Here is a 15,973-nt window from a genome sequence, read left to right on the forward strand (position 1 = left end):
TGCATATAATTATTGCTCAGTAAATGTTGAATTAACATATATGCTGATAAACATTTAATTGTTTTGTGGACATTTTTATGCAGTCTTTGGGCCTTAGTTCATCATTTACTGAATAAAATAAGCAGTATAATTCAGTGACAGCCTTAAGTAGGGACAAACAGCAGAGATTTTGTTTAAATGGTTTCCCACATTTGATGCTACCAATTGTTGCAATACTAAGACTTCTCTATTTTCTATTTCTCTGCTGAATTTGTTCATTGCATTCAAAGTCAACTGTATCAAATATCTAATATTAATAAAACAATTTATGTTGAGGCTTTTGTTTTATAAAATATTGGATAGATTCTAAGAATTGCTTATAAAATATAGACAATATACAAATTAATTATCATTTTTAAAGAAATGCTTACATATACATTATAAAATTACAAAATGGAGCATATCAATCCTTTGCAGTCTCATATATACTTTTAAAAAAATTCATTTCATTCTTAAGTCAGTCAGGGAAAATCATCATTTCAAACTTTTTCATCATTTCCTTGTCTTTCTATTTTTAACCACATTTCTAATATTAAAACATACACTGCTTGCTTTTGTATGTTATCTTACCTAACCCGAATCACTTTCTAAAGGTCCCATGGCTGAATGCCATTGTTGGATTCAGTTTTCACCCTTATAGTTTCTTAGAAGTGGTATTAAATTTCAACACATGGAGCCTTGGTGTACTCCCAAACCACAAACTATAGCACCTTACATTGGTTGTACTTTGTTCATTGAGTTGAAAAAGTTCTTCTACTACTGAGTTTATAAAAATATTTTCTTATATTATCTAATAAAATTTTTATCATTTTGCTTTTCATACTTAGGTCTCTAACACCACTGGACTGATTCCTTTCATGAAAGGTATGGAGTAAAAATCCCAGTTTTATTTATTTTTCCATGTGGATAACTGGTTGCCCCAGTGCTGTTTGTTATAAATTCCATTTCTTACTAATTTATAATGTCACCTTTATCATAAATCAAGTTTTCTTATATGCACGGACTTTTCCCAGGCTATTTTGATTGGGCTATTTTTCAGTCTCTGTGACATTACTACATTGCCTTAATTTCAGTAAGTTAAAAAATAATTTTTAATCTTGTAAGACATGTACTCCAATTCCAATTCAGGAGAGCCTCAGCACTACTTACTGCTTTGTTCTTACATGTTTAATTGGCTTGTCAATTTTCACTTTAACAAAATCCATTTAGAAATTGTTTTGAATTTTATAGATAAACATGGGAAGATTTGACATTTTTATGATATAAAACCCTTTATTTTGAGCATCTCTACATTTATTTACTTTAATTTTAATGTTTTATAACTTTATAATTTTTTATAGTTTTTGTTAGATTTATTTCTCAGATTTCATATATTTTTATAAAACTTAAATTTATTTTTGTATATTCCAAATTTGTAACTGGTACATAAAAGTGTAATTGATTTTCATATACAATTTTGTATCTCAAAAATTTGCTAAGCTTGTCTCCTAATCAATTCTAATAATGTATTTGTTGGTTTTATTTTCTAAATAGGTAGTGACATGTTTGTAAATAATAAAAGTTTTACTTTTTAATTTCCAATAGATATTTTGATCTCTTTTTCTTGCCTTACTGTGCTGGCCATGACAGCCAATACAATCTTGAGTAGGAGTTATACTGGCATGTACTATTGCCGTATTACTGAGATGATAATATTTCTTATATGAATAATGTTTGCTTTGGTTTTCCCCCACCTAGGAATCTTTATCCACCTAAGAAAATTCCTTTCCCTTTCTTTTGCAGTAAGAAGTTCTATCATGATTTATTTTTTTGATAAAATCCTTATGTCATCTTGTTTTCAAGAGATGTTTTCATGGGGGTAGAATTCATCATTCACAATTATTTTCCCCATCATATTAAATAGATAATTCCATTAAATTCTGTCTTGGGATCAATCTAGTATCAAGCTATCTTTCATTCATTAGAAAATAATTTGATTTTTTAGTTTTTGGAGAATTTTTCTGTCTTATGTTTTACAGTTTCACTGTAATGAATTTAAGTGAAAGTTTATTTTTATATACTGAATTTGGGAATTTGGGGGCTTTTGAATATGTGGATTGATGTCTTTCATTTATATAAGATACTGCTCAGATATTATTTGTCAAAATATTGCCTGTATCTTAGTTTTTCTTTTCTTCTGTTTAAGTTTGTGTAAACTCAAATCTTAACCTGAGTTTTTAGAGCAAACAAATTGTGTGAATTAGTCTATGAAGTTATGTGAAGGCTGGCTTTTGTTTATGAATACTTTAAATTTTGTTTCTGCTGTGAAGATTAGGCCAGGGGTGTGTACACACATGTCTACAAGTCTTTTCTCTTAGACTCATCAGTTTACTAATTTCATTTTTTATATATCCTTGATATATTATTAAATATATATCTATTTCATTTTAAATTTCAATCTAAATATAAATTCTTAAGATTTCCTATATTCTTTTTCAAATGTCTTGGTTATTGCTTTTAATAATGTATTGATTTTTCTTCTCATATTTTAAATTTTCTTTTACTTTTAAACATAAGATATATTTGCTTAATATTTTATATGGATAAATCCATTCTTCCTATTTTATTATTGTTTTCCCATTTGGTATCTCTTTTAGGGGGATGGGTTATACAATATTTTACTATAACTTTGTGTTCCTTAGACTGTATCTGTGGGAAATATTTTAATCCAGGTAGAAGGTAGGTACTCAAGAGAGAATTTGCATTTGCCTCTGTGCAGCATCTGTGTGTATTACCTAGTTTGGAATTAATGTAAATTCAATTTTTGACTCAAGATTTTTTTTATACTACATACATGTGTGAATTTAGGCTACAGGCTCATGTGAAACTAGTTTTTGCTTATATAATTTCAGGGAAATGTCTTTACTTTTACTATGAATATTGGATCTCTAGGGTCAAAACCTATTAGACTCCTTATCCTGAACAGGCCTTGGTCTTCAAAAACTCTATGTCCCTTGGGTTCTAGAAAGCCATGCCAAAGAAACCTCAAGCTTTCTTTGTTTAGTAAATTCTTAAGTAATCATAATCCTCTTAATGCTCTATTTCCCTATTTCCCTAGGATTTTAGAGTAAATATTCATTTTTTTCCTAGTGAATGAATCTGTTTGAAAAATTAATCTATCTCATATTTTCAGAAGTTTTTCAGTGGAAGGGTAGGAGTACCTTATTGCTAGAAATAGAAGTCTTATTATATGCTTTTTGAAAGACAATTATTGATGTAAAACTGAAAAGAGAGAAAAAGATACCTTTGACTTTAGAAATATCTTTGTAGCAAGGGTGGTCTCAGCCCAGGAAGCTAGAGAGTAAAATGGCTTCACTATGCAGGGTTGTAGGGAACAGGGACCAATGAAAGAGTGCTCCTATTAGAAAGCTTTGTTTTACCAAGTGTCCAAGGCAGCTTCACTGTGCAATGACTAAATGAGAGGATCAAAGCCAGTACATGTATCCCAGATAGTATTGCTGGATAAAATATTGCACATCTAGTCAAATTTGAACAATAAATTCTTAAAAGAGTCTCTTTTGTACCTGTTGAGAGTTTCTTTTTGTCCTCTCATTCCAAATACACAAGATGGTGTTGGATAGATGGAGGATATGGTATATAAAGCCCTCTATTGTGCTTAATGGAAAGCCTAAGAGAAATATTCTTTGAGCTTCAGCATGCAGTAAAAATCATCTAGAGGATTTTGTCAGAATGCAGATTCTGATTCAGTACACCTGGGGGTAAAGCAAGAGATTCCACTTTTCTAACATGGATTGTTTCTGCTCTAAGTGTCAATGAGGAAACTTCCCTCCATATAAGGGAAATTTCAAACAATAATCTTCTCTTAACAGATAAGAGCTTCCTGCTGCTTCCTCCTGGAACCCTCAAGGTAAAAATATCTTTCTTAGTCATTGAACTTTGTTTTTGAGTATAAATATAAATATCATTGATAAAATATGGTGTTTGGTAGGCTCACTTCTTGTGGCTATTACTTACTGAAGAATATTATTGAAGTGCCCCCTCACCATTTAAAATGCTGAGGTATTGGAACCTTCTGCCATTCTTTTGACCATATTATATAGATATAATTATTTCAGCATACTTCATGGATAGCCTGATTAATATCAACTTATCATATGTGATATTCCTGGGAGTAAGTCAATAGAGATCCCAAAGGAAGAAGTTATTTTAGATAAAAATTTTCATAAGTTCATCACTTATCCACTTATTCCTTTATGTTCCCTTAAGTTTGAGGCAGAATCTGGACTAGTATTTAGAAACCCTGTAGCTCCTACTGTACCAATTTTATTAAAAAAGTTTTGTACCTGCTGGATTTTCACATGAACTGCATGCAACTCTTAAGTGGAGAAACTTCAGAGTAATAGGGAAAGAATGAGAAAGACATACTAGAATTATTTCCATGAATGTTTTCCTACCTTTTTCTCTTAACCTCTGACCAGTTCCAGGTTACACTTACAAAAACAGATGGGAATTTCTGGAATAAGCATACTAACTCTCTAATGTTAGATTTTTCAACATTTTGCTACAGTCTGGACATGTTCTCTTCATCCTTTAGAAAACCTGTTCTCAGTTTTGTCTTGAGATAGATGAGTGCACCATTCAAATTCATGCAGAGTCTAGAATGTTCATAATAGTGCAATATGACATTACTGAGTATGAGCTCTGTATCACCTGGCTAATACTATTTTCTTTGGTGTGTGAATTTTAAAATCTGCTTTTATTTTTATGGTTGCTATGATTCAGAAATTTTGTTTAATTTATTGTTCCTACAATTGCCATGAAAATAAATACAGATAATGATATAATTAAAAACTAACAATTTTAAAAATATACTGTTTTCCCAATTCATCAAATATCATGTCTTTTGCATGTGAATGGCTATATCTCATTAATGACTTGTGGTGTAACTCTGTAATTAATATTTATATATTAGCTACAGTATCTGTTCTTATGGAAAAAAGAATTACATAGTATAAAATTAAATGTTTTAAAGCATTCAAGTAAACCAAAAATATTTCCTCAAAAATGTGTTGAAAGGATGTAACAATCCAGCATGTGATTTTAATTAATGTCCAAGTAACTAAAAATGTATTTAGTTCATAAAGAAAACATATTGACATCTAATTATGGATCATAGAATTTGGTGCAGTAAAACTGTAGTGCATCTGTTCAGTGAAAACAAAATCATGGAGAATATGAAATGGCACAATATATAATGAAAAACTGAAATAATGCACAAATAAAACCATTAAAAAATCACAGCATGAAACCAAATAAAGTTGGGAATAGCAAAAGAGGATTGGTAGTTCTAGATTTACTGATAACAGAAATTGTCAAATTCATAGAGAAGTTATATGCTAATTTCAATGGGAGTGAAACAATATTCTCATTTCTCTTTTAATGGAATGGAATTCAACTTTTCAAAGTACAGGGAGAAGGTGGTTTTATAAGCCCAGTTTTATATTTTCAGACATGTTTTCAGACAAAGACTAACAAATGCCAAGAATATTGACTGTATTTTGTCTTCTTACTTTTGGTTTTGATTGAATCCAGTCTACCACTGAGCCACATCCCCTGCCCTTTTTATTTTTTATTTTGATATAGTTTTACTAAATTTCCCAGGCTGGCCTTAAACTTGTGATCCTCATGCCTCAACTTCCCATGTTGCTTGGATTATAAGCATGCCCCACCAACATGGCACTGCATTTTGAATATCATTCACTCGATCCCTTTTCTCAATATCCATTAATGCAGCTCAGGCACTCACTCCTCTCTCCCACATATCTCACATGATATTTCAGTAGCCTCCTCAATAGTCTGTTAACTGGGTTGATTGGCTTATGGTAAATCTCAGACCTTTTGGTCTCTTTTCCTTTGAACCTATTATATTTTTTACAGTAGTGGAACAGACTGAATTTGCATCAGAATCACCCAGAGGATTTATAAAGCACAGAACACTGGACCCCAGAGGTTGAGGTCCCAGGTGATGCTGATGTTGCAGATCAAGTGACCATATTTTGAGAACCACTTCCTTGGAGTCTTGCAAATGTCTAGGCATGATTCTAGCTTTAAACATTATTTTACTGAGCTTCATTGTATCTGAGATATTTTTATTCTTATTTTATAGGTGAAGAATCTGAGGAGGCACCTAAAAGTTAAAAAAAAAAAAAATATTTATGTCACATAGTCAGTAAGTGGAAAAACTGAGATACATGCAGTAAGTCTTGAGAACTTAATACCACAATTTCTTAGACAATAAAGATTCTACTAGGCTGGGGTTGTGGCTCAATGGTAGAACACTCACCTAGTATGTGTGGGGCACTGGGTTCGATTCTCAGCACCACATAAAAAAAAAAAAATAAATAAAGATATTGTGTCCCTCTACAGCTAAAAATATTTAAAGACAAAACAAAACAAAACAACAAAAAGATTCTACTATTGTAAAAATAAAGACACTTAAAATTTAAGAACGAAAGGTAAGGACTTGTCTACAAAACCTCATATTGTCATTCAAAATACTGACTAGACAAAAGTTAGGCTGACCTAGAATTTCTTAATCTTAGATAATGTACCATCTCCTTTAAAAGGAAAACAAAACACCTCTTTAACCTCTTGAGTTGACTTGATTATATTGTTTCTTAATTGTATTAAATTGTTATATTAAATTATTTTTAGTTATATTAAATTTTCTTAACTGTGCAAACAGAAAACATAATATGCATTTTGTATAAGATTAAATATAATATATCAATTAACTTCAAACAAAAGTATAGAAACAATATTCAGGTTACACATATTAAAAATGAAAAAGAATCTTTACTGACACTCTATTTCCCCCATTATACTTAAAAGCAACAAATATACCTCTTTGTTTACTGTGTCACTTGTTGTCATCTCATTTTATGCTTTTGAGCATAAGACTATAATATAATTCATTATCATTATAATTATTTCTCCCTTTTTAACAAACTTTTTCTTTTAACTACCACTCATATTTTCATGGGCCAGTAGATTTAAGGATATGCACAAAATATAAAACAAAATAATAAAAATGATAATGAAATGAAAAATTATGTAGACCATCTTCATTAAAGTGTGCAATGACGATGAGCTATTTCAAGATGGCTTGCAGTCTTATGATCACTTCACAGATTGGACTGTGGTATCTACTGGGCACACTTTTTCTGGTCAGTATGTTCCAACTATGAGCTTTTTGATAATGTCACTCAAAAAAGCTTGCTGGATAACATTTGGACTCCAGTCATTAGTATGTGTTCAAATAAAGTACTGACAGAAGTACTTTATTTGAAGAAACAAAGACAAAGGAACACATTAGTATGTGTTCAACTAAGTAAAGTTGTTCCTTGGTAGTCACAGGGAATAAATTCCTGGAATCTCCACAGATACCAGAATCTGAATTGAATGTTCCTTACATGAAATGGGGTGCTATTTGCATTTAACTTATTTACATCCTCTTGTGTGTTTTAAATCATTTCCAGATTACTTATAACTATTAATACAATGTAAATGCTATGTAAATAGCTGTTATACTACATTATTTAGGGAATAATGGCAAGAAAAAAATCTTTATGTGTTCAATGTAGACCCAATTTAAAGAAAAAATAGTTCTGATTGATTGTTGATTAAATCCATGGCTGCAGGACCCATGGATACTCAGGAGCAGCTGTATCTGATCAAAAGGTGGTCATGGAGGAAGTCTGGGACATGTTCATATCAATATTCTAAAATCCTTCCAGAATTCTAAAACCAAAACATATAGACTCTTGGTTTTGGAATCCTTGGAAATCTGAAACTGCTCTTTGGAGCACTGGTTTAGTTGGGGTATAGATGGTATGAGGAAACTGATGGAAGAGAAGAAAAAAATTGGATCATGGCTATTTCAGGGGTTTGAAGGTTTGTTTTACATTTTTAATAAAAGAGAATTTGTGAAAAGGGAGAATTCTATATGGAGAAATATGGAGAAGTAAGATAACCCACTGCCCCTGTTATCTCTTACCTCGTGCCCTCTGCTGGCACTCTCTTTGCAGGCTGTTGACAAGTCCTGAGTCGGGCAACACTGTGTCATGTAATATATTTACTCCTTTCTTCTGAAACAAGGAAACCGAACAAAACAGTTTAACTTGTTCTGGTTGACATTTTTTTTGTCTCTATGTAGAATAAACGTGCATTTATCACATATATCATTCTACAGTCTTCACCCTGGATTTCTAATTGCTTAAGAGCTTTGAGTGCTTTCATTCACATATTAAATTGATATCACTTCTAAGAATAAAGAAATAAAACCTATTTTCCTACTTTCAGGAAAGATTTCTTCTTAAACATCCTTTATGGATACACATTTGAATTAGCTCTGAAAAGTTCCATATTAAGAGCATTGGGAACTATTTTCCTCCTAAAACTTATTCTGTTGTATAACAGCTCACTTTTCTGTGTAGGCATCCTTCCTCAGATCTAAACTAAACCCTCTGTACTACATTTTATTCTTTTCCTTTTGTTCTGGCTTCAGCAGTCTGAAGAACAGATGGCCATCTTCTGTCAGTACTTGAAGACTTTTTCTGAGAAACATTAAACCTCCATCAGGACTCACTTGTTAACGCAAAAGCCCTTCTCAGGACAGATTCTGGGACAATCTTTGAAGTCATCAGATAAGTCTTGAAGACCCAGTTTCCTTTTCCTCACTTTCAGTCACGTAATATTTTCATTTCTTCTACTTTCCTCATTCTTACCTTGTGAAACAATTTTCAGATATGTAACTGTCAATCTTATTCACACTGAGATATAAGTAAATACTAATAGGTAAAATGAAAGCCATTGGGGAGGTGTCTTAATTTTAAGGAAGAACATTTTTTTCTCAAATTTAGATTTTAATTGCATATACCAATAAATTAGATAAAGTGAGGTGGAGAATCCCTATTAACATCATCATAGTTGTCCTGGGTAGGATCAGTTAGAATGTTTCACTTGCCAGATCTGCCTTCACTCATGGACCACTCAATAAACATTCACTGAGGTTATGATGTCTGAGACTCTAGGAACCCAGTAGTGAATTAGACAATGGAAACATAACAGACAGATCAACAGGAGCAAGAAAATGCCAGGTGCTGGGAATGCAGAGAATTGGAATAGAGTGAGCCCTTAGGAGAGTGACTGGCTGACTCCTTTAGATTTGAGAGTCAGGAAAAAAAGACTTTTCATGGGCAAGTTGACCTCCAAATTGAGATCTAAATAATAAGATAGAGACAGCCATAGGTGGTGAGGGGGAAGTATACTCCAGGCAGAGAGAAGTGCAAATGCCAGGACCCTAGAGACAGTGATAAGCATGGCTTGTTAGAGGTGGACTCTCACCAAGAAGCAACCTGGAAGATGAGGTGGACAGTGGGAGGGACAGGCCAGGAGGACTTTGATATGCCCATGTAGAAGGTATAGAAAAATTAAGATGTTATTCTAAGTCGAGTGAGAAGCCATCAGAGCCAGATCTGCCTTATGTTTTTAAAATATTATATTGTCAAGTGTATGTTACAGCAAGAATGGATGCACAAGGAATATTCTAGTTTAGAGTAAATGGTGAATCAGGCTCGGATGGTGGTGGTGGAAATACAGAAAAAGATTTCTTTAAGAGAGAATTTGACAGCTTGTTGATGGGTCCTATGTGGAATATGAGTGAAGGAGGAGGGTCACCGGTGACACTTAGGCTTCAGGTTTAACTAACTTAGGGATGATGCTTTCTTTATTATCAGGGAAAGGAAGAACATGTTTAAAGACAAAAGCAAGCTTGTATGATGGTAGGTGCAAGCACAAGCTTTGACGTTAGCCATAGTTGAATTTAAATCTCAGTTCAGGTGTCCAGTTTCATAATCTTGAGCATAAATGGAGATCAGTATAAGTAGAGGACTGTGGGGAAAAAATGTCCAAGGAGAGCACTTGGAAAGGTTCCTGGCACCTCAAATTATTATTTAAATTTGAGATGTTAATTTGACATCTGTTTTTTAATTTTCTAAATTTTGATGTTTTTGGTTAATATTTATTGCTACTACACTAAGGTATTATCCCACAATGCAGACTTTAAAAGTTAGAGACAGAATTGTTATTACTGGCCAACTTTTTAATTAAGAAGTTGCATTCCTTTAAATATACCACAGTGTTCTTTTAACCACATCAATAAGTTGTTTTCTAATGGGAAATTTTGTATACTAAGATCTATAGGTATTTACACTACTGTCTGGTCAAATGCTGGTTCCTTGCACATCTTTTTTATTCCATGAAGTTTTCTTCATAAAGATTAGGAACCAGCAATCGTCAGCCTTGTTTGTATGCTGCTTGCCTTTTGTTTTAAAATCATATCCACTGTATCACATTTACCTTTTATTCAGGTATATTAGTGGAAATTTTGATGAGAGAAGAATCAAGAAGGACAAATAAATCGCATGTATCTCTTCCTCTCAATTATCATGCTCTTAAACATGGCCCATGAATTTCTAGCCTGGCGGCAGTCTTGCTGATGTAATACTATCACAAAAGCAGCCTTTGCATTCAACAGGCTGTACTCATTCCTGTTTAAATCATTTCATGTGATCAATTTACCAATATGAATGAAACCATCAGAGAAACTACCATAGAAATATGCATACATCGATGCCTAGTGCATGTTCCTTTTAGTTGAGGTAGATAGGATTTTGATGGGCTCTCAATTTCTAAATGAAGGTGGAAAATGAAAATTCCCAAATAAGCAAGAAGTATTTGTATTTGAAAGCATTATAGGGGCCAAAATTCTGAGGAGAGAAATAATTTTGTATTTGCTTCAGAGAGACACTATTTATCTCTGTTGGCCAACATACTTTGAAACAACTATTTGGTTTTAATGGATATATATCTTGCCACTCTGCCATCAGTAATTTGAACAGCTTGAAATACTGTATGTCATCTTACATTGCTTTCTCTTTGTAGCAAACACAATCACTGGATTGTTTTTCATTGATTTAAAAACATTGACTTGCTGAAGTATGAGCCTGTGTGCAGTCATAATTCTTGTCTTTTCTTCCTCGGCAAAGCCTGTGATAATTCTTTGAGTTTTAAGCAGGTGTCACACATCAGATCCAAGTGCTTAATAAATGCACCAGAAGTATATTTTCCTTAAGGCCTTGTGTTTATCCCATTTCCATTTATCTTGTGAAATATCTTCAAATGCTTTTCTAAAATCCTGGGAAAGAGCAGGTTAGCATTTCCACTTGGCAAGCAGAAATGTAAGTGTAAGGCTCCCCTGTCTATTTTGACCTTAACCAACATTAGTGATTCCCAGCCTGTGTGCCAATGGGCCCTTGAGGAGTGACAGAGTTATTGGATAGAACCCATCAACCCATATGTGCACCAAGCTTGTTTTTTTTTTTTTTTTTTGAATATGAATAACTATGTCTAAAATAAAAAATGTACTTTTTTTCTAAATGCATATAAATGCTGCTGTGATCAATAAAATACAAATGAATAAAAGTGACTTTGAATTCATGGTGGCTTTTTATTATTTAAAATTTTATCAATTACTAGTCCAACCAGGTTGCTTATATTTTGCATTGTTATTGACAATGCTGAATACATTCAGTTTTAAGAAAAGATGATGCTATTGACCATATGTTTTATATTGATACTAAATTAAAATAATTTGTATCATACAAAATATTGTGAGCTGGTTATCAGCAATTTTACATTCATTCTGATAAATAGCATACTGGTAAATCAACAATAAAATAACTAATAACTATAATAGCAACTGTGTTGAATATAGGTAGTCATTTGGTTTTTAGATCACCTTTGTGAAGTAATTATTGTTATTTTTATTCCCATTTCACTAAGCAGACACCAAGACTTAGAGAATTCAAGGATATTGCTTTAGGACTCACAGTTAACCCTACGTAATGTGGATTTTCCATCCTAGCTTAGCCACGTGACTTCAGATTCCTTGCTCTGTTGACTCTGTCACATTGCAGAGTTTCATGACAAGCAAGATATACATATCAATGTTGAGTTTAATTCTAGAAGGCATTGATTCATGCAAGGGATGCGACTAAAGCTTCCTTAAATTGTGTTGAATCTAATCAATTGCGATTTTTCAAGACATTTATTCTAGTAGGATTTGTTTGCACAATTTATGAAGACATGAATATTATGGAAACAGGGTAATTACAGCAAATACCCCTTACTTCTAAATCAGCATCCACCTATTGAACATGTTCAATTTGAACTACTGCTTCAAATGTCAAGAGAGACCAAGAAAAAATGGAAAATTAAGTAACAGTATTGAGATTTAAAGAGTAGAGAAGAAAAGGTGGAAAGAACTACATTCAGTTCATGAACTTTAAAAACTCAATGACATGAGGCATTATCATTTTTTCAAATTCCTAATTCTCAGGCAAACTTAGTGCTACCCTCAGTTACCCCTTCTCTTCTGTATCCTTCTCATTATTCTCTCTTCCACTGTGGAAAATCCTAGTGTTTGTTTACAATCCAGAGTTTTAAAGAGGCTGAACTAAAATTGGCTGCTTCTGGGACATCCCTGCCAATGGATGGGATCCAAGTTGGCTCTGCCATGAAGAGGCAGCTATGCCCACATAAGGATATTTTGGCTTCATGCTTCTGTCATCTTGTTGCCAGGCAGACAATCATCCAGGAGTGGGAAGATACAGCCAGGGCAAATGTTTACAGCTAGAGTGGTCAGCTGGTTGAAATACTGAAGGAAAGGCTTGGTGGATGTCATGTTTAGCTCCTCATGGGAAGCTCTTGATAATGTTGGAAAAATCATTTGGTCTCTTACTTCCCAGTTTGATGGACAAGGACCATAGTACATAACTCTTTGCCCAGGAATACTTTTTAAAGTATTTAGTTTATTTCTTCTAGTCTTGACTGTAATGGGTATAACTTTATTTTCTGATATTAGAACAAGGAAACAACTCTTTATAGCTTCTCTAACATTGTAGTCGATTTGAAAAGAAAGAACATTTTTTCAGCTCTTGAAGGAAGCTTTCCCTTCAGGTGTTTCTCATGGACTTGCACATTACCTGAAGATGGGAAGATGGGGACTGTGTATAAAAATCACATGTAAGAAGCATATGTGTAAAACATAGACATATATACAGTATTTATGTAAAGATGTCTTTATCTAGACATTTCAGCATAGCTCCTAGTTAAGCCACATCTTTTATAGCAGGGAAGCAAATCAGATCTGACTACATTGGCTGTTTAAGTGAAGGAGCCACACAGATGGGAAAGAAGCACAGACAAATTGCTTTTGGCTCTGCTTTCCTTTATAACAACATCAGATATTTTTAGTTTCTTTTTCTTTATGCGTTGTGCATGTTTCTGCCTCATATAGAAAGTCGTTGCACATTGTCTCCATCAGTTTTGCAACCCTCTACTAGTAGGCCTATTTTAGCATTGCTTTTACCTTTTAGATTCTGAGATCTAAAGGTATCACAGTCAAAGTTCATTGTTCAAATGTAGGTGATGGGCAAGTATAAATAATGTCATGGAAACTGTTCTAACTAATCGAAAAGAGAAATATCTGATTTGAACCTTTGGGTGGAGGAATAGTTCTGATTACTGCAATGTAAATTTCTAACCTGGATGGGCTTCTACAAACCCTAGTTCCAAAAATTAGAACAAATATTTTTATGACAGATCCTGTACTAATGCAATGAACAGAGATATTTATTAAAATAATTATATAGTGTCCACATGAACCTTTCACACGATGACCATTTTCTTATCAGGATCTCTGGCTTTCAAGTAATATTTGCCATTTTCATACCCACATTTCTAGTTATGTTAGTTACAGTGTTAGGTTGGAAAGAGACAAATATTAGATGGGTTCCATCAAGTCTTCCAGCAGGTTCTCTAATATTCTTCAAAAATTGACCTCTGAGCAAGGAAGAAAAACTGTGGCTCAAACTGTATACAATTGCTTAAAAAATAATCATTTACCATATTAACAACTAAGTACTTTCACTCCTAGGCATTTATGCAAAACTAGTGTTCACATAAATACTTGTTTGTCAATATATACAGTAGCATTATGCATAACAGCCCAAACCAGATAAAACACAAATAACCATCAATTGATAAGTGAGTGAAGAAAATGTGGTGTGTCTATACAATAGAGTCCAATTCAGCAACTAAAATTTACAAACTTCTCATACAGAAAAAAAGAAATGTCTCAAAAACAATAACTGAAAGAATTCAGAGACTAAAGTTATAAGTTGCATGAAGAAATTTATGTGGAATTTCTAGAAAAAATATATCTTTGACCAAAAAAAAAAAAAAAAAAAAAAAACCCAAAAACAAAAACAAAAAAACCCCCAGCACATCAGTGGGGGACTGAGGCTGAAGATCTAAGTGAAGATTAACTGAAAGTACATAAGTGACTTTTTGGGGTAGGTAAAAGGTTTTAAATTAATAGGTGGTAAGGGTTGCACAATTTTATATATATACACACATTTATATGCATACATACAAATATATAAAAATTATCAATTTGATTCGTAGGTAAATTTTATGGTAGGTAAACTAATAATAAAATCATGACTCTAAATGCTTATTTATTTCTATATCCATTTAATTTAATTTTGCATGCAGTGTATATTCAGGGAAATTGGGATGTGGGTATGTGACAACTACCCTCCTCCCCACCTAGGGTGGAAGTTTTCTGTTTCTCAAATATGCCTATTTCTTCTTCATATTCTCCAGCCTCTCCCTGGAATATTCTTTTGCATCACATTTCTCAAGGCTGGTTCCCTTCTTTCAGGTTACTTCTAATTTCATGTCCTCAGAAAGGGCTTGCCTGGCTTTATAAAGGAGATTTTCAGTCTTAGTAATATTTTTGACTCCTTATGAGTTTCTTTCATAGCATCTAAGCTAATTTTGAGTTAGTTCTTTTATATGTGTGTGTGTGTGTGTGTGTGTGTGTGTGTGTGCAAGTTTGTCAGTATAAGTTGTTTCTTTCCTAATTGAATACAAGCCTCATAAGTGAAATATATGTAGTCCAATGGGTATTTGATATCTTGTGATGCTTCAATGTGGATATTTAATATTTTGTGATGAATGAATAAATGAATAAATATGAATGTTCTCTGTATTATGATATGGAAGGTTAGAAAAATTCTCATATTTTAGGTTGGTTGGCATTCCATTTTTCTTCAAAGATTTCTGTTGTCAGAAATGGACTTTTCTCATCTACCACATAAATTTCTGGAGATAACTTGGAACTGACCTGACACTCTGAGACTCTCTGAGCATGGGTGTAAATCTTTACTGATGAAGAATTCCCAGTATCTGTGAGGGTTGTGCAAACTTTCCCTGCTTTTATCTCTTAACATCTCAATGATCCTGGGAGTCATAGAAGCTCCAGATTTATTACTGACCTGGAATTACCAGTTGCTAAATATTGTTTTTGACACCTCATTAAGCTCTCTAAAAACCTACTTTTACAATTGAATCAGACCTCCCAATGTGCAAACCATAATACAGAACTAATGTACAGTAAACTATGGCCTAAATAATGAGGCTTCCCCAAAACCTAATCTTCCTCTCAGGAAGTAGTTCATACTCTGGAAAAATCTCACTCATTACATAATCTGACAAAATAATATAATATAGTTTTAATAGCTACAGTTAATACATTAAACATACGGTTTCTTTGATAATTACTAATTTTTACATTTCTCACTACTAATTATGGTATTAAATCATTCAGCTCTTAATTTGTTCTGTCATAAGTTTTTATTTATTCCAGACTGAATGGTGATAGAGTTGAGACTTTTGCACTTCTCACATTAGCTTAACATCATTGATGTAAAGCTGCTATGTGTTGTAGTGCTTTATTATCGTATTA

This window comes from Sciurus vulgaris (genome assembly GCF_902686455.1).
Source record: "Sciurus vulgaris genome assembly, chromosome: 6".
In the NCBI taxonomy this organism is placed as follows: domain Eukaryota; kingdom Metazoa; phylum Chordata; class Mammalia; order Rodentia; family Sciuridae; genus Sciurus; species Sciurus vulgaris.